The sequence below is a fragment of the Nothobranchius furzeri genome, chromosome 14 (assembly GCF_043380555.1).
Source record: "Nothobranchius furzeri strain GRZ-AD chromosome 14, NfurGRZ-RIMD1, whole genome shotgun sequence".
NCBI classification, from domain to species: Eukaryota; Metazoa; Chordata; class Actinopteri; order Cyprinodontiformes; family Nothobranchiidae; genus Nothobranchius; species Nothobranchius furzeri.
In genome coordinates, this window is record NC_091754.1 from 15,962,462 (window position 1) to 15,986,388 (window position 23,927).

General features: G+C 39.9%; 1 protein-coding gene across 2 annotated transcripts in view; it reads left to right on the forward strand.

The window, feature by feature from the left end:
- erbb4b (erb-b2 receptor tyrosine kinase 4b) overlaps positions 1-23,927 on the forward strand; it is a 453,698-nt gene that overhangs the window by 24,629 nt on the left and 405,142 nt on the right. The window lies entirely within an intron of this gene.

Consider the following 23,927-nt stretch of genomic DNA (forward strand, 5'->3'; position numbering starts at 1 on the left):
TAATCAAGATTAATTAATTACAAAGCCTCTGATTAATTAGATTAATGTAGCATTAATTATTGGCTATGTATGTATTAAATGATCAATAAGATGTGATAACTCCATATAAATATGACATATAAATCTGATTGATCTTTGAATGTTTAATCAGAAGTCTCTTTTACTTATTCAGGAACCATGCACACTTTATATTAATTTAGACAGAGTCTGGTTTATAATTAGGAATTTATCTCTATTTCCCTAAACTAATGATTATACAAAACAAGATATGAATACATCGATGGAATGTAATGGACAAAGTGATTGAATGGAATGGATGAAGTGAATGAATGTAATGGATGAAATAATTGAATGGAAGCTTGATATTTTAGCAAAACCCTTCTTAAGTATCTGAGAGAGTTTGCGGAGTCTGGGTTGTAAAATCAATTTGGCTGTATAGTTTGATAAGCTAGAGATTTGTTTATAAAACCATCTGACGCAATTTGTGCAGAGTCTATGCACCCTTGTGTGAAGATCCCCAAGCGATCCAGGGCGTCAGGAGGTCGAGATGGACACTGCCGATGGCGTGGACCTCTGGTATCGGAGCCCGTAGACAGCTCAGAATACGATCCTCCTAGTCTGAATAATCTTCAGGTAACGGTAGGAAGCTGGAGAGTCTATTTTGCAACAAAGACTGTTCGGTAGCTCTTAAAAGAGCTGTTGTGTCTGTAATCAATTGCAAGTATTGCAGAGAGGCTTTGACCTTGAGGTCAAAAGAGAGGATGATTTCAAAATGTTTGTTTACCAGTTTGGCCGAACCGGGTGGCAGCTAGAAACTGACTAGATCAGAAAATAATTTTGTTTGATTACCTACCTTGTTTATAAACGTGTACAAATCAGAATTTGACATGTTTGACGGCATTACTAAAGTACCTCAGAAGCCACGCCTTCAGTCAGATACTCAGAGAGGTTACGCTTAGTGAAGTGGAAACGTTTTTAACATTCATGTGAAGTGAATGGTAAAAATTAATAACAATCTTCTTACAATGTGTATGAGTATGCTGATAGATTAACTTGTTAAACTACACCAGATCAGTACTTGTTGATTTAAGATCTGAAGTGAATCATTTCAGGAAAAATATTCCTTTAAAAAAATCCTTGATTAAAAGCACAGATTATTCAAACATTTTAGGATTTAAAAATGTTGTTCATTCAACACATTTGATTATTTCAACCTATTAACTGTAACCTATAAACTGTAAAGTCATTTATGAACTTTATTCAGAGTGAAAAATTTGTTTCCGCATGAGGCCTCGAGCAAATATATTATGGTTTCTTTGACTGGTTGCATGTCACATACCCTTTATTTATTTATTTATTTATTTATTTATTTATTTTTGGGAGGCCAGACAGAAGTAATGCTGCAAATTAAAAGTTAATTTCTGTTCATGTTGATGAAAACTTGACCATTCGCTACAATATTTTTAACTGAGTTCCGCCCCTAATATATATATATATATATATATATATATATATATATATATATATATATATATATATATATATATATATATATATATATATATATATAATATATGTTCCTCAAATTCTTGTGCATGCTCTATGATTGACATCTAAATGAAAGCAGATGTCTAGTGCTACTGGCTAATACTGAGTGGCACTCAATTGCACAGCATCTATATGGGATGGTGGGACAGGCTTAGCGAAAACAAAATGACATATTGCATACATTTGATCACAAAGCAGAGTAAGACTATGTTAAATAGTAATTCACTTTCATGGATTCCTAAAAAATCATACATAATTCCTGATAAGGATAAAACTCCACATTACTTTTATAAAGAAATCTATAACTTAAATTTTAAGTTTTAGTGTACCTGAAACATGATTTAAATAGACAAAATTACCTTTCCAACTCAACTTTAGCTCTTTCACTGATTTTGCCCTTTGAGGAAAAAAAATTCAGCCACATTTGAAACAACTTGACAGTTGTTATCCCACATTTCATAAACAATAGACCACCGAAACCCCACAAAGTGGCAGATTTATCCTTTTTTGTGCAGCCGGTATCTTTCAATCTCCATCTGTAAGCTAAGTATGTGGTGTGTTTGTGTGTGTGTGTGTGTGTGTGTGTGTGTGTGTGTGTGTGTGTGTGTGTGTGTGTGTGTGTGTGTGTGTTTGTGCCACCTAGCTGTCTCAGGGATGCATGGGGCTATCTCCTCAGTAAACACAACAACAACAGGTGTCTTCTGCTCTTCCTCACTGCCGCCTACCACACTTCAGGCTTTTGCTCTCTGTCTGGGTTGGCAGCAATGCAAAGTCAATAGGATGAATAAAACATACCTGAATCAGAGCCCTCTACCCTGGGAAATGTCAAGCTGTCAGTATGACTTAATGGGAAAACATAGGGCCTTTCCCAAGGGTCAGACAGTTTATTGTGTTGCTCCTACAAAAATGTTCTCAGGCCAGTTGGGTTCTTTTGTGCATCACAAACACACGAGCTCCTCGCCTTAGCCGAACTTACCATAATGCAATGCTCCTGCATGTTTCAGAGAGACACAGATGACTTACTGGAAGACATTCAGTGTTCGCCAGGGATTTTAAGAGCTGGAACTTGTGTGCACCCTTAAAACTGATCATACTGCTAACCACTTTGGGCAGACACATCATCTAAACTGCATATGGTAAGTTCATTGAATTCAGCTGGTCTATGGCTGAATTACTGCCATTTATCACACATTAGTACACATATTACACAGTTCTTGTCTCAGCCGGTAGTGGTGGTGGCTAACCCCTGCAGCTAATTAGCTTTAAATTAGGTCTGAGGTCTAGGTTTAATTAGGCCTAGCCACAAGGAGGGTTGAAACTTAACAGTAACTCCAGCAACATGAGCTGCCAAACCTCATCAGCCTAATAGACACTCAACCAATGAGGGCCCTCGGGGGCTTGACAGGGTAGCCTGACTTTCTGCCTTTGCGCTAACCAGGGCTTGCACAAACACACTCGAACACACATGCTACTAGCTGCACAAACACCAGCCAGGTGATCAAGACCAAAAAAAAAAAAAAAAAGCATGAACGTGACAGGTTGTGCGTAAATGTAGCAGAGAAATCTGACTTTTTAATCATGTTATTCCAACATAGTTGTGTTAACGTCTTTTCGCCTCTGCTGCAGGGAGTGCAGCTCAGGAAAGTGCAACTCTTATCTCTGTTGCCACTAAGTGAAGATGATCAACTTTAAGGATCTGAGGACAAAATAAAATTGTTTATACATCTAAAAATTCAAGTATAAAAAGGATATTTTGATCAGCCAGGCTTCAAACCTAATGTCTCAAATGCTCGTTATTGCACCCAAAACAGATTTAGTCCTTGTATTGGACACATTTCAACTGATGTTAGTTAAGTAAGTAAGTTAAGTTATAATAGTTCTAAAAGCGATAAAAACATATTCATGATGTTCTGTGCTCAAAATCCTCCTTATGCGAAGCAATTGTAGCCGTTTTATTTTTAACATTTTCAGTACCCTCCATAATGAGCCGTTTCAAGGCTCTGTCACTAAGAAAATAAGCTGGATCTGGCCACGCCCACCCATTCCCTGTTTAGGCTAAAACTAAGAAGTTGTAATGTCAGGGAAAGGCTTGGAGTAGAGCTGCTCCCCCTTCAGTAGTAGTGGCTCTACTCTAGATGAGAAGTTGTTCTATGTTTTGTGACATCACAAACGGGGATTTTTCAAACTGGCTTGTTTTGTCCTAAAACCAAACACTGACAGATGGATACTTGGAGTGTTTATAGAGGCAGCAGAGACTCATATGTTATCTCAAAAGGATGCAATAAGTGAGTTTAGCATAATATGTCTCAGAGGCAACAGTGTAAAAAGATTCATTTTGATGCGCAAATACATTTTAAACAAATTGTGAAAAATGGTTCGCTTCAGCATGCGTCACATTATTAAGGCTCATCATTTTTTCCCAGTCGGGAAAACACTTTTAGTTTTACCCTTTTCTCTTAAGTCAGGTATGTGTGCCAAACCTTTGACAGTGATAAATAAGACTGAAAGAAAACACATCTTCCTACAGCATTAATGCAGCTTTTTCTTTTCTGTAACTTTTCTTGCCTGATTATTGTAGTAAAAATATTTTAGTTTTGTTTACGCTTCACTGCATACTTCTTCTATGCATGCATACCAAGCTGAAGACTTCTGGCATAAAACAAATCAATTAAAAGTGTTTCTAAAATGTCGACATGACATTGGAGGCAGAGGTCATGAAATTAATTTATGCACTTAATAACTGTCTGCATTCACATTTGTTAAGAGTTCAAGAAATCACCTTTATTCTTACTGCTAAGTCATTCTGGTCAGTGATAAAGAAAACAAAATGTTTGGAAATAAACAGAGGTAAGAGGAAATTAGTTATTTTTTGGGGGTGGGGGTTGGTTTTCAGTGAAAATAAATTAAATTTGTACCTTTTGTTTTTTTGACTTCACCACTTCCAGATCTGAGCTTTGACAACGTATTTCCTATAATCAGCCAAACAACAACATATTTATTAGGTGGAGATGCTATATTTAAACTAGGGGTAGGATGTGATGGAAAAAATCTAATTAATTAGAGGCTTTGTAATTAATTAATCTTGATTAATCACATTTTAAACGTTGAAGACCATTTGTGCCCAAGTTGTTTTTTAAATCTAAAATAATGTCAATGAGACACTTTTAACTCATCAACTGCCGGCCGTTTCCTAATCAGAAAAGTCTCTCGCTGCCAGCATATACAGTATATATATATATATATATATATATATATATATATATATATACTATTATATTATGTTATGCAGGGCATAAATCGTAATACAATATTTTTTGGCCCCCAACTGACGAATTAAACTTTATTTTAAATAAAATAATCAACCATATTTAACACGTTAAATTCACACCTCTTATGTGAACATATTTAATCAAAATTTCTTCCAAATTTGCAAATGAAAGATTTTTGCCTCAACCTCAAAGAATCGTCTTAAACCAAAGACATCTGAAGAAACTGCAGATGGAGTCTCGATGCAACTCTTTGATCCATGCATTATCCTGTCATCTCTTCTTCAGATGCTGATGGTAAATAGATAACGGCTGATCAGAAAATTGGCAGTAGCTGTGCTTGTTCAGTGCGCTCACGGCATGTTGGCTGCCTCTCTCCACCCTCATCTAGACTGTCTCAAAGGATTGAGTGATGGAGCGGTGTTGTGAAGCTGGCACGCTGCTAATGGATGTGACGCTAATCACCTCCAAGCCAATAAACAAGTGCTCCCTTTCTGTCCCCTCACCTCTGATCTCTGCTTTTGTCTGTTCAACAACCTCACAGGTATGAGCCGGTGAATTCAATGACGATGATTAAAATGTTATTTTAGGCAAGTAAGTTTCTTTTGCCGACAATCTTATTTAACAGACCGATAATTCAATTTTTTTGTGTTTTGTCTACACATAGCAACAAAAGATTTAGTAGATGCATTTTACAGAAATTCTGGACTTTGCACACAAATCTATAACAATAGAAAACCAATATTGTCTTGGAGAAACACAAATTAACCATTTGTGCTGATAAAAATGCTTCCTCGTGCCTTTTTATTTATTTTTATTTTTTAACAACCCCACTTTGGTCCCCTTTTTCCTGCCCCGGAGAAATGTCACTTGAGTGAGCATCGTACGTCAAACTGGCATCTCTGCCAGAGTACTCGACTAAAAGGCCATGCTCTGATTGGCATGGGATCCCCTGGCTGTGCCGCCTCTGCTCTGCTCCCCTTTTCTCAATTTTATCAGCCTTCTCAAAATGCTGACTTCCTGTATGTCATTTTTAAAATAAAAATGTGCAATTTTTTTCAAAACTTCCATAACGTTTGCATGACAATGAGGTCAGTGAACATATATATATGTATATATAATATAACATATAATCATATAAAATGACTCTGTTAAATACAAAATGTAATATTCACAGAGTAAAGTATCCTAGTATTATGTACCTGACAGAATACATACAAACATATATGTAGAAGTGTTGTTGCAGCAAAAACCACAGTTACTAACAAACTTTGCCTTTTCTAAAACATAAATTTCTGACATTTAATTTTAATTATATGTCTCACACTTCATGTTCAATGTGGGCTTTCTTCCTTTAGAAGGTGTTACTACAGGATTTATTTAACTCAGCAGACTAATGAGCAGATAGTGGGCTTCTGGATTAAAATTAGTCTATGTGAAAGACACCTTCTGTGGCTTAAAAGACATCTTAATTCACAGCTTTAATGGACTAAAATAATAAATGCATTTTAGGTCATCTGCATTAGATGGTGACAGTTGTAGATAAAACTTTTAATTTGCTCCTATATATTTTTAAAATTTTTTTTACAGCGCCAGTGGAGTTCAAACTCTTCAGGATATAATGCATTGTTCTGCCTAAAGAGCACTGAAAGTTATTTTATGTCCTCAGATTACTACTACTACTACTACTACTACTACTACTACTACTTTTACTACTACTACTACTACCACCACTACTACCACTAGAAGAAGAAGAAGAAGAAGAAATAATTTCTATAGCGCCTCTTAAGATAAAAATCAAGAGGCACTTCACAAAAACAAAAAATGTAAAAATATAAAAAAGAATTTGGAAAATGGTTAAAATATATTTAAAATGAGCAAAAATAGACAATTGTGATTAAAAATATGTTAAGAAAGAGAGAGAGTGAATAGGAAAGAGGGAAATCAGTGGATCCTGAGGAAGGTGGAATAGGTGGGGAGAGCAGAATAAAGAGAATGTTTGCTGCCAAACTTCAGTCAGAAACAGAAAATCCAGGTTTTTAGAGAGAATTAGATCAGGGCAGGAAGGACTTATTGTTAACAGAGCGGGTATTTAATAGAGCCATGCTGAGTGAGGTGGAGGAATCAGAAACTACAGAAACAGCTGGAGTTAGAGGACGTAAATTAGCAGGGCTAGATCCACGCTTTTTATAAAAACCACTTATGGAGGGAACAGGAGGAGAAACCACTGAGGAATGAGGAAAAACCAACCTTAAAAAACTAGGATGGAGAAACTGCACCGCAATGTGGCCTGGCGGGAATGCGCAAGTGGCACTCAGGTTGCCAAGCAAAGGACAAGAAGCTAGAAGATCATGCCGATGTTTACTAGATTAACCATGCTTGAAGAGAAGTCTTATTCTCACCTGGATTCCTGCTCGTTTACCTCTTTTCCTCCGATGTTTTCCCGGGACCGGATAAACATCGCTGGAAGCGCCATGGTTGGAATCGTCTTTTGGCTCCAGGCCAGTGCGCTACTCAGGTAAACAAACAGGCTACGACTACTACTACTACTACCACTACTACTACTACTACTACTAGTGCAGCTACTACTGCTACTACTACTACTTCTACTACCACTACAACAACCACTACTACCACTACTACTACTACTACTACTACTACTACTAGTACTGCTACTACTGCTACTGCTACTACTACTACTAATAATAATACTACTAATACTAATACTACTACTACTAGTACTGCTATTACTGCTACTACTACTACTACTACCACTACCACTGCTTCTACTACTACTATTACTACTACTACTACTAATTACTAATACTGATACTACTACTACTAGTACTGCTATTACTGCTACTACTACTACTACTACTACTACTACTACTACTACTTCTGCTACTACTACTACTACTACTACTACTACTACTACTGCTACTACTACTACCATTACTACTACTACTACCACTACTACTACTACTACTGCTACTACCACTACTACTACTACTACTACTGCTGCTGCTACTACTACTACTTCTACCACCACCACCACTACTACTACTACTACTACTGCTGCTGCTACTACCACTACTACTACTACTACTACTACTGCTGCTGCTACTACTACTACTTCTACCACCACCACCACTACTACTACTACTACTACTACTACTGCTGCTGCTACTACCACTACTACTACTACTACTACTGCTGCTGCTGCTACTACTACTACTTCTACCACCACCACCACTACTACTACTACTACTACTGCTGCTGCTACTACCACTACTACTACTACTAATAATAATAATAATAATCCAGAACAAAAATGACTAAATCTGAGAAAGGTATTTTAAATAATTGTTATCCTAGAAACAACATGTTTAATTTTAGTGAAAAGAAAATTGTACAATTCCCAATTTACTGTTTTGATTGTTTTTATTCTAGGAAATAATTTTTACAATGAATGCTACATGACTATTGGCTTTGTGTCATTGATAGCAGGATGTCTCATTCTTTTTCTTGGGAATTTTTTGTTTCATACAGTGATTAATATTGATCCCCCAAAAGGTCAATAAATCTGAGTTTCTGTGCGACTCTGTGGGCAGGTTTGAGGCTTGTTTTCACAAGGATCTGATTCTTTTAACGATCAACTTTAATCATGTTTTGAATACATCTGCAATGATCTCTATAGAAAGCAATGTCTTGTAAGTCGTACTGTAGGGAACAAAAGCTCTGATGTTCCTGTTTGAGGATGGAGAAATAAGCTGCAGGAAAAAATAGCTTCAGACAGCATGATCTGTAGTCTTATTTTGACATCTCGCCTTTGATTGGCTAACAATAACTCAGCTCAACCGCTGACTCCGTTTGATCTGCAACATGGATGTTTTATCTCCAAAAATAACACAAATCTGGAGGAGTTCTGCTGTGTGGTGGAGTTACTTATGCTAACGATTAGCTTCTTCTAGTCTAAACGTCTGCTGTTTCCTGGATGCTAAACCAACAACAGCCTTCCCCGTTGCAAGTCAAGATGAGTGAGTCCATGAATGTTAAGTCACAGTGTGATGTAGATCCTTTAGGATTTCAAATCATAGATTTTCACCTTTTATTTTTTTTATCAGACGCTAATGCGGGAGATGGGGGCAGGAGAAGTTTTCATGTTCAGCCCGCATGAAAAACTCAGAGTGACCAATTTTAATCAGGGATATTTAATTAAAAAGTTTTTTCAGTGAAGCTGACATTAGTAAATGTGACCAATTAAATTTGACTGAAAGTTTTTCAATCCAAACTACAATCTCACCCAGCTTTGTTTAAGAGACATAACTTAATACTAGAGTTAGCTGGAAGACTTTCCATTATTGACTATTTGTTGGTGACAGCAGGAACTTTATTCTGATGATTTAGACATCTGGGTTGCTCGTCAAAGGGCAGTCGATCTTCATTTGATTTCTTTTTTCAGTTGGTTTGTTTACTAATTTATTCATATTAATATCTCTGCACCGCTGATTGAATCTCACAGGTAAAATAAGCCAGAGGTTGTTTCATGAGTCAAAAACCTTCAATAGACATCAGACCAAAAGTTTTTTTTAAAGATACACTCATGAAATATTCATTATATGAGAAATTTTAAAGATATTTAATGAGACTTGATGGTTTATTTCCATTATAATGCCAGAAATGCACAAATCAAAATCCTGAAAACTTTTTCCACTAATCAGAATTTTTAATATAGTTGTGCTCATTTGGATGATTTACAAGGTTTACTGCATATCGGTGCCATGTGTGAAGCAGCAGAGCAGCCAGATTAGTGGGCAAAGTGGATGTTTCACCAAATGCGTCAGTTTGATTATGTCACCGGATGCTTGCACCCATCTCTAAGGTGAACTTGCTCACACAGTACATTAGTCTGTTTATGCATGCGCAGATGTGTTTGTGCACCCATTGCAAACCAAAGCATCTGTGCAGAAAATGATTTTATTCCATTACATCTGTTTGGAGCATGGTATAGTTTTTCTTTGCTAATTTACTGTGCCATGTGCTCATAGCAATCTTTGGAAGTCACTGAGTTTGTTCCTTTTGTGTGCTTTGTCACCAAACCACTAATGCAACCTGGGCCACGAGAAGGACAGATGGGTGGGTGCAGCAGTTTTCTCCTATTTATGCCATTTTCGTCTCTTATCTCTGTTCATGTACACGCGCTTGTGAAGTGGCAACCTTGGTTGGGGCGGCAAAATGTTCAGCTTTGGAAGTTGGGCTCCTAATTAGCGGAATTAGAGGTAGATCAAAGAGGACAATTAAGGGGGGTGTATGTGGTAACAAGGGCTCATTAGCATCACAACACATGGACACGGCAACGAAAAAGAGCGTGGCAGAAGGGATCTCATTATGTAGCGCCGCTGTGTGCATACAGCAGGCCGCGTGCAGACAGATTGAACATCAGAGGAGTGATCGAACAAGTAACAAGATACACACAGAGGGACATGGACGTTCTCGCACACTGCGTAACGTAGGAGATGATAATGCCTACGGCTATGGGTAAAGTTTCATGAACTCTTTCCCTCTTGCACGCACGCAGAGTAAGATGCAGCTGGTAATGTTTGGCACAAAGGAAACAAAACCCAGTCTCTTCCTGCTCTCATCCAATTTCATCTTAATTAAGAGGGGAATAAACTTTGATCCGTGCAGTGTAGGAGCTCTGCAGCCAAGCGCGTAGACAAAGCAAAAGCCTATAAGTATGCTTAAACCTCACCCTTAAAGTCAAACGTGGACTGTTTTCCATTCATACGCCACACACCGTTTGAAGTCAGCACAGATAAGGACAGGAAAGGTTCTATTAGGACTACCTGAGCCATCCTTGTTAGCCGAGATCTAACAAACTCGTGGCAGCAAGCCAATGTGTGTGGCTCTCCACACTAATGGGTATGCAAGAACAAAAGATCAAAGGTTTTAGGATGGCCCTTTACTTTAGCGGCTCTTTGGTCCAGTAACATGGATTAATGATGTACTAGAGCAGATGCTTTTAAAAAGGGCACAGGAAATTTTAGTGTAATTTAAGGCCCTGTCCACACGTAGCCGGGGATCTGCCAAAACGTAGATATTTTTCTACGTTTTGGCCTGTCATCCACACGAAAACTGAGTTTTTTCACACGAAAACAGATCTTTTTAAAAAACTCCGGCCAAAGTGAAGATCTGCGTTTTCTCCGTTTTGGGTGTCTGCGTGTGGACAGACAAAACCGGAGTTTTAAGGTCCGCAACGTCACTTTCCTCGACAAAAAACTGCTGACATCACGTGTGCAACCTGTGTTTACACTAGCCGACAGCATGGAAACCCTCAGAGCTGCGCTCACTTTATCAATTGTCCAAGCGCTTTCTGCTTGTTTGTTTTTGCAAGCGGAATTACTGCTCCTTGCGGAAGACCACAGACGAAGGACGAGGTTAAGAACGGGGGAAGTACTGCCGCCTACAGGTCTGGCATGTCCTTAACAACGTATTTATCCGGGTACGTGTGGACAGAGTTTGTTTTTAAAACACGGTGGTGTGGATGCAAGTTTTTGGAGGGGCGGATATTCGTTTTTAAAAAAACCCGGCTACGTGTGGACTAGGCCTAAATCTAAAAATCTGACACAGATATGCAAAGATCTCTTTTTTCCCCCCTAAAGACCACACAGCTGGGCACGATGTGTAGGCAATGCTCAAACTCTTAACTTATGCAGATGTGTCAAATATTACTTTGTTGTTATTTTTTGGTGGTTTGTTCCAGCAGACAATATCCTCCTTTGTGGTGAAGATGCTGGAATAGGGAAGCCCATTTTGGCAACCACAACCTCACAGTGGAGACAGAAGTGGCACAGAAAGGCAATGGAACATGGCTGTGTCAAGCAGAATCCATTATAGTCAATGGGGGTGATTCAAATCAGTCGTGGCCCTGAAATTTTCAGGTGCGTCCCAGATGCAGCATGCCACGCTGCAGCTCTAAAGATAGGATTGGTTTCTATTTTTGACATTTTTGGGATGCATCAATTTCCACAGTCAACATAAAGCTAGACAGGAAATCCCGCAGGGTTTCAGTGTAAAACATCTGGTAATTTTTAAAAAATAAGACTTGCAGTGATGTGATTTCATACATATATGTGCGTAGATTATGTCTGTAGGTTTCGTCTCGTCTTCTGCCTATCCGGGTCGGGGTCGCGGGGCAGCGTCCCAACTAGGGTGTTCCAGACCATCTTCTCTTGCTTTTGTTTGAAACACTCTTATTAAATAAGAAAAATAGTTATCTCATTATTTAAGCTATTTGACCCAATAAAAGATCAACAAACCCATAAATCAGATTATCTAGATTACTGCATCCTCCGATATCCAACCTCCAATCTCCTCCTCCTCCTCTCTAGCTGCTTTTCTTTCCTGTTGAGAAGTTTCCTTTTCCCTCCAGTTCTTGGGAAGGCTGTCTGTCTATCAGAAAATCCCTTCAGGCTACAGGAGAGGGGGGCAGTGGGATTTCAGAAGTGATCGGCAGGGGTAGGAGTGGGTGGTACACTCAGATTGACAGGATTGATAATCTGTGTAATAGGTGCATGTTTAGGAAAGTGGGAGCAAAGCAGATGTTTCCTAAATGCCCCCCCACTGCCATCCGGTTTGGTGACTGTTTCTCTCTGAGTTTGAGACCAGAAGAAACGATGAAATGAAGACACAGGAAGGAGGTAAGATGAATAACAGGAGAGGATGGTAAGGTAAAGGGTGACAAGATGTTCAGTCAGACACCAAAATTTAATTCATCTTCTGAAGTAGCTCTCTGGAATCAGCTCTCTGGGGATTTGGGTAAACTAGATGCACCTGAGAGAAAGTTTTAGGGCCAGCCAGAACAGGAACTCCTGAAATCAATTTAAAACAGAACAATTACTTAAACACTGTGGAATAATCATTTCAGATTATTTAAAGGGGAACCAGGCAGTTTTGCATTGCTTTTAGCTCCCCCTAGTGTCCATTTAAAGAACTGAAAGCAAAACTTATCTCCTCGCTGTGCGTTTGTCTATTTAACGCATTAATCTAACAGCTGAAACGTCTCCCCAGCCTTCCTTAGTGTCTGCAGGAGATATTCGTCACCAAATGTAACAAATCAGCTGTGTTCATGTTAGAAAACATGCTGGAGCCAGACTGCAGCACCAGGTATGTTAGCTAACAGAACAGAATAAACATTGGGTGTTTCTCAATGCCAAGGAAACTTACCTTGACGTCTCGGCCCCGCCCCGGTTGCCTAGGAGATACATTATCAGGAACCGCCAAGACATGTTCCAATGTTCATGTTCTACTGAGGCGTGTGCTCTCCATTTGTTAGCTGTATAGCTAGCAGAGCAAGAATACATGAGAGGTGTCTTGTAGCCTAGGCTTAGTCAAAAATTTCCCAGAATACACCGCGGTATCTTCAAAAGGATGACGGATCAGAAGCTGGCAGCTAATTCGGGGGCAAATTTCAAGTTTAAAAGTAAGTCAACTAATTGAAAATGTTTTTTTTTAGATCCATAGAAGTTAGCTATAGTTGGTTAGTTGCTTATTAGTTGCAGCTTCGGTGGCTAGCGGGTAGTAACTTGCTTAAATATGTAACAAATATAAACATAATAAAAAAGTAAAAGGCTCGTTATATATTTATATTGAAACTAATACGTATAAAATATAACATTATCTCCCATGTCACGTGACGTTACGTGACCGCCTTGGAAGCCGCGGTCACATGATACAAGTCTGTTCCATTTAACAGTTTTCTTTGACCAAGGAAGGGCAGTGTCCCTGTAAGCAAGGCGCCTGGCCTTGCAAGGCCACAGAGGTGACAGGGGCTGCATTAACCCTGTAAAGGGGCATTTTATGACATACTAGCTCAAGAAAATTATTTAAAATTATGAAAAAGTTGCAAAGTATCCCTTTAAATTATTTAATCACAATCTTGGACCAACACTAAACAGAAAATGGTGTAAATTGTGTAATTTGGTGTAAATTATTTATCTCGTCGACTCCCCCTGCCTCATCCAACGGCTGGACAGTTGAAATGGGGAGCCAAAGGCAATGCATGGGCCAGCGCTCGTCATCCGCAGCTCTTTTCTCCTTATTGACTACCAAATTGTTTCAAGAGTTGTGACCCACCTTGGTCTAGTTGGCCATTTTATTCATCTATTTCCGCTGTAGTGTTGTACAGGACAGTGTTCCAAGGGTGATATTCTTAAAAAAATATATCTACTTTGTTCCATGTTATAATCTTTGGGCTACCGTATGCAACTCCGGAGTACCTAACTGGTGTTGGTCCATCCCCATTGAGAGTCAAAGAGCGAGGTCAGGTGTTCCTGTAGTGACCTTAAGGTTAGAATTCTAAGCTCAGGGGTAGGGTTAATGTCCCTAAGGGTCAGGTTTTTTTTTAGGGTTAGGGGCCTGTTTAGTGTCCTAGAGGACACTAGGATAAGTCAGAAAATGATTTTATGTTCCTTAGAAATTTAGATAAATATGTTCTCTAGTAGTTAGACATTTGGGCAGGGTTCCTGGCCACCCCGAGCCCTCTTTTGGGAGCACCACAAACTTTTTTCTACACCTACATTAGGTGCATTTTATAATCACTTTCCCTTGTGAACTACATCTTCCCAAATGCTTTGCTTTCAAATGCATTGCTATGTAATAGAGGAAAAGAACAAAAAGACTGTAGTAAATTGTGTTATAAATTAGACACATTAAAGTCTGGCACTTTTTTGTTAAAGAAAGTTGCTAATTACATTAAAGAAAAAAGAAAAAAAGAACAGCCCCTTTCATGGTTTTAGTGTAATTTTTGTTCTGATTCTACCTTTCATCCTCATTATTTCTGTTACTCTTTTCTTCCCTGCCCCTCTGTTTTCTGCATTCTCATTTCCTGTTTAATATCTGCTCATTACACCAAATAAATTGCATTTTTTTGTGTGCATGCTGAATATAGCAGTTATCTTTAAACACACAGCTGTGAACACACAGATATGCCTATGCGGAGTGACTGGGATTTGTGCTGGGCCTTTGAACTTCAAGCACAGCTAATCATATTTTGTCCACACCACTACCAGGGCCTGATCAGTGTTTATGTACTACAAAGTACTGCTAAGCTTCTCTGTGTTCCTGCTTGGATGTCTGCTTTAAAAGGACATTTAAAAAGGGCACTGTACTGACTTGTCTTTACTTACTCTTTTCTTTTACTTTCCACCCCAAAAATGGACAGTTTTGTAATTTTTTTGTGTGTATGGATGCAGCGCATTCTGTGCATCACCACCCAAATGTAATTTACTTTTATGCCTTGCTTTATCAATTATTAAAATTTTGCTCAGGACAGAAATTCCAGCATGATTCTGTAAAACATTCATCACTAAGGCAATAATTAAATTACAACTTAATCATTTCTAACTTATAAGCTTGAAAAAGAAAATTACTGTAAGAACAATTGAAGTTAGTCACACAAAACCAACACAGGAATGTGTGTGGGTGTGTGTGTGTGTTCAGCCTTATTAACCCTGTTTTGACATGAGACTAGGGCTGCACAATATATCGAAAAATTATCGTCATCGGGATAACAGGACGTGCGATAGGCCCATCGCAAAACACGGCAAAAACAGTGATAAATGTTTGGTTCAAACATTTCCATCCTTGTCATACATCAGCTTTTTTGTAAACCAGCTCTGTTTTTTACGCGGAAGTATTATTTGACCAATCAAATGTAGTCCTTCTGATATGCGGCCAGTCAGATGGTTCCGTTCACGTAATACGCCCGCCCCCTACATAGACCCTTTTGGAAAGCAACACCCGAACTGAGTTAGCGGCGCCGTTCCCTTGTTCGTCATGCTGGCTCAGAGCAACAAACACACTTTGTGCTGATGTTTCTGGATTCAGCGCTGAACGTGAACGTGAGTCCGCTCGGTGTCGTTAATCATTTTTACCGGGCTGACTCCGACACGTGCCGGTGAACCAACCCACCTTCATGTCGCTAGTGTTAACCCCAGGCTCCGGTTAGCTTCCAGCTAAAAGGCTACAGCACTCTCCTCCCAGTCCCACCCTGCTAAAGAGGGCCTGGAAAAGTTCCCCCACACATCAAAGTGATTTTTCATTTATGAGCTTTTATAACCTTGTTAATCAGGATAGTTGATTTGCTGCTGCACATAAACTGTCAGTCAGAAGCTCTGCTAGCCGGTTATCTTAAGAGGAGCTAGTTCAATTTGTTAGCTTGTTATCAGAATCATAGTTGCAGTTTCATCATCTGAGCTGCTTTTTAAGATCTAGGTAAACTTGTTCAATTTGGGGTTAAAAACAAACGTTTTAACATATTTTCCATGTAGTTTTTTGCCAGTTCCTCTTCTGAAAGGTAGACCAATCGTTTTTCTCTTTCCCTCAAAAAATCTTAATATTCTCCTAGTTTGGCCCAGCACAGTTCATTCCCAATTACAGCAACAGCCTTATATCATAACCACATAAGTGGAGAAAATGCTCATTAGCAATGAGAGAATTTGCTGTTGCATTTAAGTGATGTTAACTATTATTTAACATTTAAACTTATTTTCAGATTTTTTTATTTATTCAAAAAACCCTGGTAAGGGATGTTTTGCTGCTAATACAGTAGCAGGTGCAGCTGCATATTTTTGCAATAAAAATGTTATGTTGTAATGGAATTCATGCATTAGTTTTTGTTTGCTTTGAACCCAGAGCGGACGTCACACGCCAGACGACATCAACACCGCACACTTTAGTATTTGTTCATTTATCGCGAGTAAAATTGATATCGCAATATTAAGCACTGTTATCGAATATCGCAGGTTTTCCTACTATCGTGCAGCCCTACATGAGACATTTCTCATTTTTCAGAAACGTTGTCCTTTATTTGAGTTTTTAATACTTTTATATTCTCAGTGTTCTTAACACAGACAAATGCAAAAACTTCTAGTTTAGTAATTACTCATTTACTGTCGTTTCCACATCAGTTAGAAGACCACAGAAGGGTTTTCAGATATGAGGTGCACCCTGCAGGTTCTGAGCCTCTGTGGTCAACACTGGGATCCATTCATTCATTTTAATTTGTCTATCTGAAGTCGGGTTGCAGGGGCAGCAAGCAGAGAGGCCAGACTTCCCACTCCCCAGCCACTTGGGCCAGCTCCTCCGGAGAATCCCAAGGTATTCCCTGCCCAGCTGAGAGACATAGTCCATCCAGCATGTCCCGGGTCTTCCTTTAGGTCTCCTCCTGATTGGACATGCCCAGAAAACCTCACCAAGGAGGCATCCTAACCAGATGCCCGAGCCACATTAACTAGATCCTGTCTATGTGGAGGAGCAGCGGGTCTACTCTGAGCCCCTTCCAGATGACCGAGCTTCTCACTCTATCTCTAATAAGGATAAGCCCAGCCACCCTGTTGAGAAAGCTTATTTTGGCTGCTTGTATGCGTGATCTTGTTCTTTTTGGTCCCTACCCAAAGCTCGTGAGGGTAAGAATGTAGATTGACTGGTAAATCGAGACCTCAGCTCTCTCTTCACCATGACAGACCGGTACAACGCCCACATCACTGCAGACACAGCACCAATCCGCCTATGGATTTCATGCTTGATCTTTCCCTCACTCGTGAACAAGCCCCAGAGACACTTAAACATTGTGATACTGAAGGAAAAAAAGACATCCATGCAAACAGACATAGTCCTGCTGTTACATGTCATTTCATAATGAACCAAATCTGCATGGTTTTGGATTGTGTGCAGAAGCTTTATTTCTAAAAAAAAAAAAAGTTGGTAAAATATCAAGTAGCACTCAGAGGAAAAGGCTTCATTTGCTTGAGGCTCTCATCAGGATCATCCTCTGTGCGAGAAATCTCTACATTTCCTAATAAATCTTATGCAGCCTTAAACACATTTGAGATTTTCATACAAAAAGAAGTAATGGTATTCAATTCTTGTTGCAGAAAAATAAGGAAAACATGCTTTTGCCAAAACAACTACATTGTTTTCGCCTTTAAAGGTGCACACGACTCATTTAAACGTGAAACCGTGGTTGTGGGTCAACGCTCAGGGTCACGAGGCCTGGCAGTCTGTTATTGTCGGATAAATATAAAACCTTTGAGAAACAATTTGGAGCCACTGCAAATTGTGCAAGATGTTCATGCAGATTAATTAATGAATTAATAAAAAATACAAAGATAATGCAAAACCACTTCATTTAAAAGCTGGACAATTCCATGTTGTAATGCAGACCCTAAAAATATATTTAAACCACGATCGGACAAAATGCAAAACATACTTTCCTCATCCGTCTTCTTAATTTTAATACACATTTTTCTTCAGTTGCAATTTACTGCTTTTCTATTTCCATCCATCCACTTTGAGCCGCTTATCCGGAGTCGGGTTGTGGGGGCAGCAGCCTAAGCCGAGACGTCCAGACTTTCCTCTCTCCAGCTATCTGGGCCAGCTCTTCTGGGGGAATCTCAAGGCGTTTCCTGGCCAGCCAAGAGACGTAGTCCCTCCAGCGTGTTCTGGGTCTTCTCTTGGGTCTCTTTCCAGTTGGACATGCCCAGAAAACCTCACCAGGGAGGTGTCCATTAGGCATCCTGACCAGATGCCCGAGCCACCTCAACGGGCTCCTCTCGATGTGGAGAAGTAGCGGATCTACTCCGAGCCCCTCCCGGATGACTAAACTTCTCACCCTATCTCTAAGGGAGAGCCCAGCCACTCTGCGGAGAAAACTAATTTTGGCCGCTTGTATCCACGATCTCGTTCTTTCGGTCACTACCCAAAGCTCGTGATCATAGGTGAGGGTAGGAACGTAGATCGACCGGTAAATCGAGAGCTTTGCCTTCCGGCTCAGCTCTCTCTTCACCGTAACAGAGCGGCACAACGCCCCTATCACTGTAGACGCAGCACCAATCCGCCTATCGATCTCACAATGTATTTATTTACATTTAAAGACAAAAGGGGTCCAACTTTTCAGCTCTGGGCTAAATGTGCTCCTTCGTGACGTTTTCTAAGACGTTTTGTTGTGTCACCTGACAGCTATGTTACCGAGGTCGTGTTTCCCATCAATCAGCCAGATCTAACCGCTCGTTACGGCCTGACAGCACTCTCTTATTAACCCATGCTCATTTGTGTATTTAGCAGGTCTGCATTTGTTTTGTAATTGAGTAATTATTTTTTATTTATTTAGACGATTTTGTCAAGGGTCCTACTAATTGATGATCAGAAAGAAAGAAAGCGAACTTGTGACAAAATACCAGAAGTGGTACTAAAGTAAGAAAGATCTTTGAGTTATTTTGCTCTGTCCAATTAAATCAAAGCCTCCTGGATCTCCCTGTTCTTCCCCCCTGCTTTCCTGATTTATTAATATTTCCCCACAGTGTTGCCCACTTTCATTCTTATTTCCAGCTTGTTATCCTTGTCTTTATGAATTTAATTTGCATCCATTTAGAAATAGATGAGATGCCAGTTCACATATCTTCTATTTTTTTTTTGTTTCTAAGTGATGGGCAACCCCGTTCTTTATCTAGTAGTGATTAGTCTAGCCAAATAGCTGGAATTAGCAATGTAAAAATCTGCTTATCCTGCCAGCTGAAGCAGATGCTCAAATTAAGCATCAGTGCCAAATTTTTAGCTGGCGTGAAGCTAAGCTGGAAGGCCAGCGCTGAGGAGGAAGAGAGGAGCAAACAAGAAAACGGGTTGAGAAGTGGATGATAATAAAATGTGCTTGTGAGAAAGAAACAAAGAGAAAGACAAAATAAGCGAGTGGGGCTAGGGGAAAAGGAGCGCGGGCAAAAGAAATGGCAAATTCTTTAGTTTCAGCCAATTAGGCTGAGAAGCCACTGGTAATTAACTCTCGAGGGACCCACTGAACAGTCATGCACCTCGTTTACATAATGAGGATGAGAGGCTTTCTCTCTCTCTTTTCTCTTTTCTCTCTGGTTTTCTGACTTTGGCCTCTTGAACAAAAGCTGAAATTGACTTTTTCCCATGTTTCATGACAGATGTCATTTAAATCCTTCTGACCTGATATCACAACTTCTTTTCGGATCAATTCACCATCAAAATGGCATCCCTTTTATGACGGGTCAGACCCGTTCATCAGTTTAGCAGGTTACAAACCTTTTAATGCATGGATGTAAATATTAGAATATTAGACACCCTGTTTGAACCAGACAAAGAAACATATTTCTAACCATTTATCTGGTGTTTTCTGATTATCATAAACTCTTTAAAGCATAATTTTTTAAATCCTCTATGCTTTTGTGAAGTTTAATCACTTCTCTGGGGCAACGGGAACGCGATGTAATATGAAGAAATGTCTATCTTTAGGTTGTATGATTTTTGTTCAGTAGTTGTGTCCCCCCCACCCCCCACCCCACCCCGCACACCCCCTTCCTCTGCACCTCCTTTGATGGTTGACTTGGGATAAAAGCTTTAAGCTCCCTTCCTCTTTTATTAAAGCTGGTCTAATTTAATTAGCTTGCGCTGCATGAGCCTGCTATCAGGCTCTTCTGTTCCTAAACCCAAGGTTTCTGACACTCTGAGGAGGAAAAAAAGAAACTATCTGTTGGTCTCAAAGGAGGAAGTGTCCTTTTAATCAGACTTCTGCTAAGATCCCATTATCCCCTGTGAGGAAGGGAGGGCATTGCAGAGACAGATGGACAGACGTACATGAGACGATGAAAATACGAGCCAGAATTCTCAGGACTAAGGACACTGGGATTAGACGGAAGTGCGGATGGCACATTGTGAACAAAAGTGCCACAAGTGTACAAAAATGTTTCTACTCTGACTTTCTAGCATTTTACTTTTCTTTTTGTGGGGAGCAAATTTTGCTAATTTTGTGCTAATTTTATTCAAACTCATTAGGAGTTGCATTTATTTTAAAGCATCCATTCACAATTACAATTTACAAAACTTCACACAGTTAATTGTATTTTTATGCTTCCAACACTTACATACTTCCAAGAAGTCTCCTCAATCTTTTGCACGGAGAAATTCTGAACGTAAAACACAGAATGCAGCATTTCTGTGTGAAACAAAGGATGTCATCTGCATTACATCGGTGAAGGAGAAGAGCAGTCGGATTCTGTCACTACGTGGACAAACTCGAGTCATACTCATGAAACTACTAGAGTAAAATATTTAACTATAATCCATCCATTTTCATCTGCCTATCAGGTGTCGGGTTGCGGGGGCAGCAGCCTAAGCAGAGAGACCCAAACTTCCCTCTCCCCAGCCACTTGGGCCAGTACCTCCGGGGGAAATCCCAAGGGGGTCCCTGGCCCGCTGAGAGACATAGTCCCTCCAACGTGTCATGTGTCTTCCTTTAGGTCTCCTCCCAGTTGGATGTGCCTGGAAAACCCCACCAGGGAGGCCTCCATCCTAACTAGATGCCCGAGCCACCTCAATTGGCTCCTCTAGCCGTGGAGGAGCAGCGGGTCTACTCCGAGCCCCTCCCGGATGATCAAGCTTCTTACCCTATCTCTAAGGGAGAGCCCAGCCACTCTGCGGAGAAAACTCATTTCCGCAATCGTGTTCTTTTGGTCACTACCCAAAGCTCGTGGCCATAGGTGATGGTAGGAATCGAGAGCTTCTCCTTCTGGCTCAGCTCTCTCTTCACCACGTCTGACCGGAACAACGGCCACACTACTATCCGCATAACTGTCGAAGAAATTTTATTGATAGTATGTATTAAATACTTTTTAGAAAGTCTTTTTCTTCCAGATTTCTAAGAGCACTTCTAAAGTGGTCATGGGCAATATTTAGAAGCTTTTTTAAGGTTTTCAAGGTTTTTTCTGCTTTTCCTTCATGGTATGTACTTTCAGTGTTATCCTTGTCCCTGAACATTTGTTCAGCCACCTGACACACATTGAATAACTCGAGCATAAAAAACCACAGAATCTGGAGTGATCAACCTGTGTTCAATGTTCACAAAAGGCTAAACAATTAGGGACCTTTTTAAATGTGTTTGCATTTTGTTTGATGCTTGCAAAACTCAAATGTCAAATTTACAATAATAAATATTTCACTTTAGACCAAACTGCATTCACTGGTGCTCAACTTCGTCACGTAGCCATCTCATATTTTTAGAGATGTGCAATGCCAAGTTACGCCATATTTTCAGCATTCACTTAAAATGGTCGTACCGCCTCATCGTTGCATCTTAAGCTTGAGATTTTTGGCCTGATTAACACTTTTTCTGAAGATAATTTGAGTGAAAATTGTTACCCTTTAGTCATGTAATGAACTTAATCATTTTCTAGTAGTGGTTATTTTTCTACCACCATCTCTAACTTCTCTGAGTTTTGGAGTAAGTTGACAGAATGCCCCCGTCTAATTTCCCCTGCATCTATCTAGCTTTTTAAGACACCACCGAGGCCTGGGGGCATTCTGTCAACCAGACGTTACTTCAAGGTTTAGTTCTCCCGATGTCAGAACCAATGTTGAGACGCACAGCAAATGCTGTTTTTTTCCGCTATTCTTGATTTTAAAGGTACTTACTTTTATTTTCTTTGATTATTTGACTTGAAACATTTTTTTCAGACATGCAGGGATATGCCTGCACTCCATGAGACTCATGCAAATTATCGCTGGAAATGGGAAATTAGTTAAATATGTTAGTAAAGCACAAAAATTATTCTGTTTGCATGCAGTTTATGAATCTCTCTGTGTGTGTGTGTGTGCCCGCGTGCGTGCGTGCGTGTGTGTCGTCATTGGGTTTATTTGACTCTTGTTTCTTTAACCTCCAACTAAACAGTTATAGGCTGCTGGACTTACTCGGGTTTAATCAGTAGCATAATGGCAGCACAAACCAATCGTTTCATGTGGCCTATCCCACGTTTATCTTGAATGTAGTACAGAACAGAGTAGTCATACTCGAGGAGTTGATGAATATACATGCAAATTAAAGCACAATAAAGCATTTAGCACAGCAGTATTTTGCAAAAAGAGTAAATTAAATAACATTATAAATATTCTTTTCATGCTGCTATCTCTACCAATTCTTACCCTTTCTCTGGATCCAGTGATACATTTTTCTTATTCATTTTTGTCCTCCTTTTCAGTTAAAATTTGTCCAATTAAAATTGCTCCCACATTTTCAAAGTTAACACACATCTCTTTCAACAGTGACAGTTTTTGCATCTTTACTGTTCCCCTGCTTCAGCCCTCCCCCCTCCCCCCGCGCAGCGGTCTCAAACTCACTGATGCGCCTGCTGCTCTAAACATTAAAATAATTATTTCATTTTCTGTTCCTCACTTCTGATTACCTTCAATGGTGTCTGTTTGTTGCAACCACCAGGTACAAAAACTAACTTGTTTTTATTTGACAAGTTTTCTGTCCTGTCTGTTTATTATCTTCCTGCATCTCCTCTCAATCCTAAAGAAAAACTGCTACCTGGCTTCATATATTTTTCACCTCATGAGTTACCTTTGAACTGCAGTTCAAAAAGATCTACCGACTGCAAATATAGCGGAGTGCGCACCGGCTGCACTAGTGCGGTGAAGCCACCGGAGGACAAAACAGGTGATGCTCTCCGCTCCGCAACAGCAAAACTTATCAGACACAAATAAAAGACAGAAATCAAAAAAGGATATGAGCCGACATGAATGATTGCGTGTTACATTTGTTTTTCAGGTGGCGACACTTTGATAATGTTACTGTGGCTGTGCTCAGGACGCATCTGTCTGGAGCGCGTCAACAATCAGAGCTCTGTGCCTCTCAGCTCTAAATAATCCCCGGAGAGTCCACATGAATAATGTAATACAAGTAGAACCAGGATCGTTTCGGGCCCCCCCTGGGTGTGTTGAGGGCTTCCAGAGGAGCGTCAGATTTTGGGGTGAGACGGGATCCCTTCAGCTCACCCATAATTCGAACCCTGCACAAGCAGTTGCCGGAACGGTCCTTTCACAATAAGACTGTTCCCAGATCGTGTTCCGGCAAGACCTGGCTCAAATTAAGCCCTGCATTTTACATTGTGATCTTTGTAAAAAGGACACGATTGCGCAACATTACCGTCACGGTCTGTGCACTTGTAAATGGCCTGAGGCTCTCTGATGCCGCCACTGCATTGCAGCAAATTGGCGGCATTGTTTTCTAAAAGAGGCTTAAGAGAGAGCCCAACCACC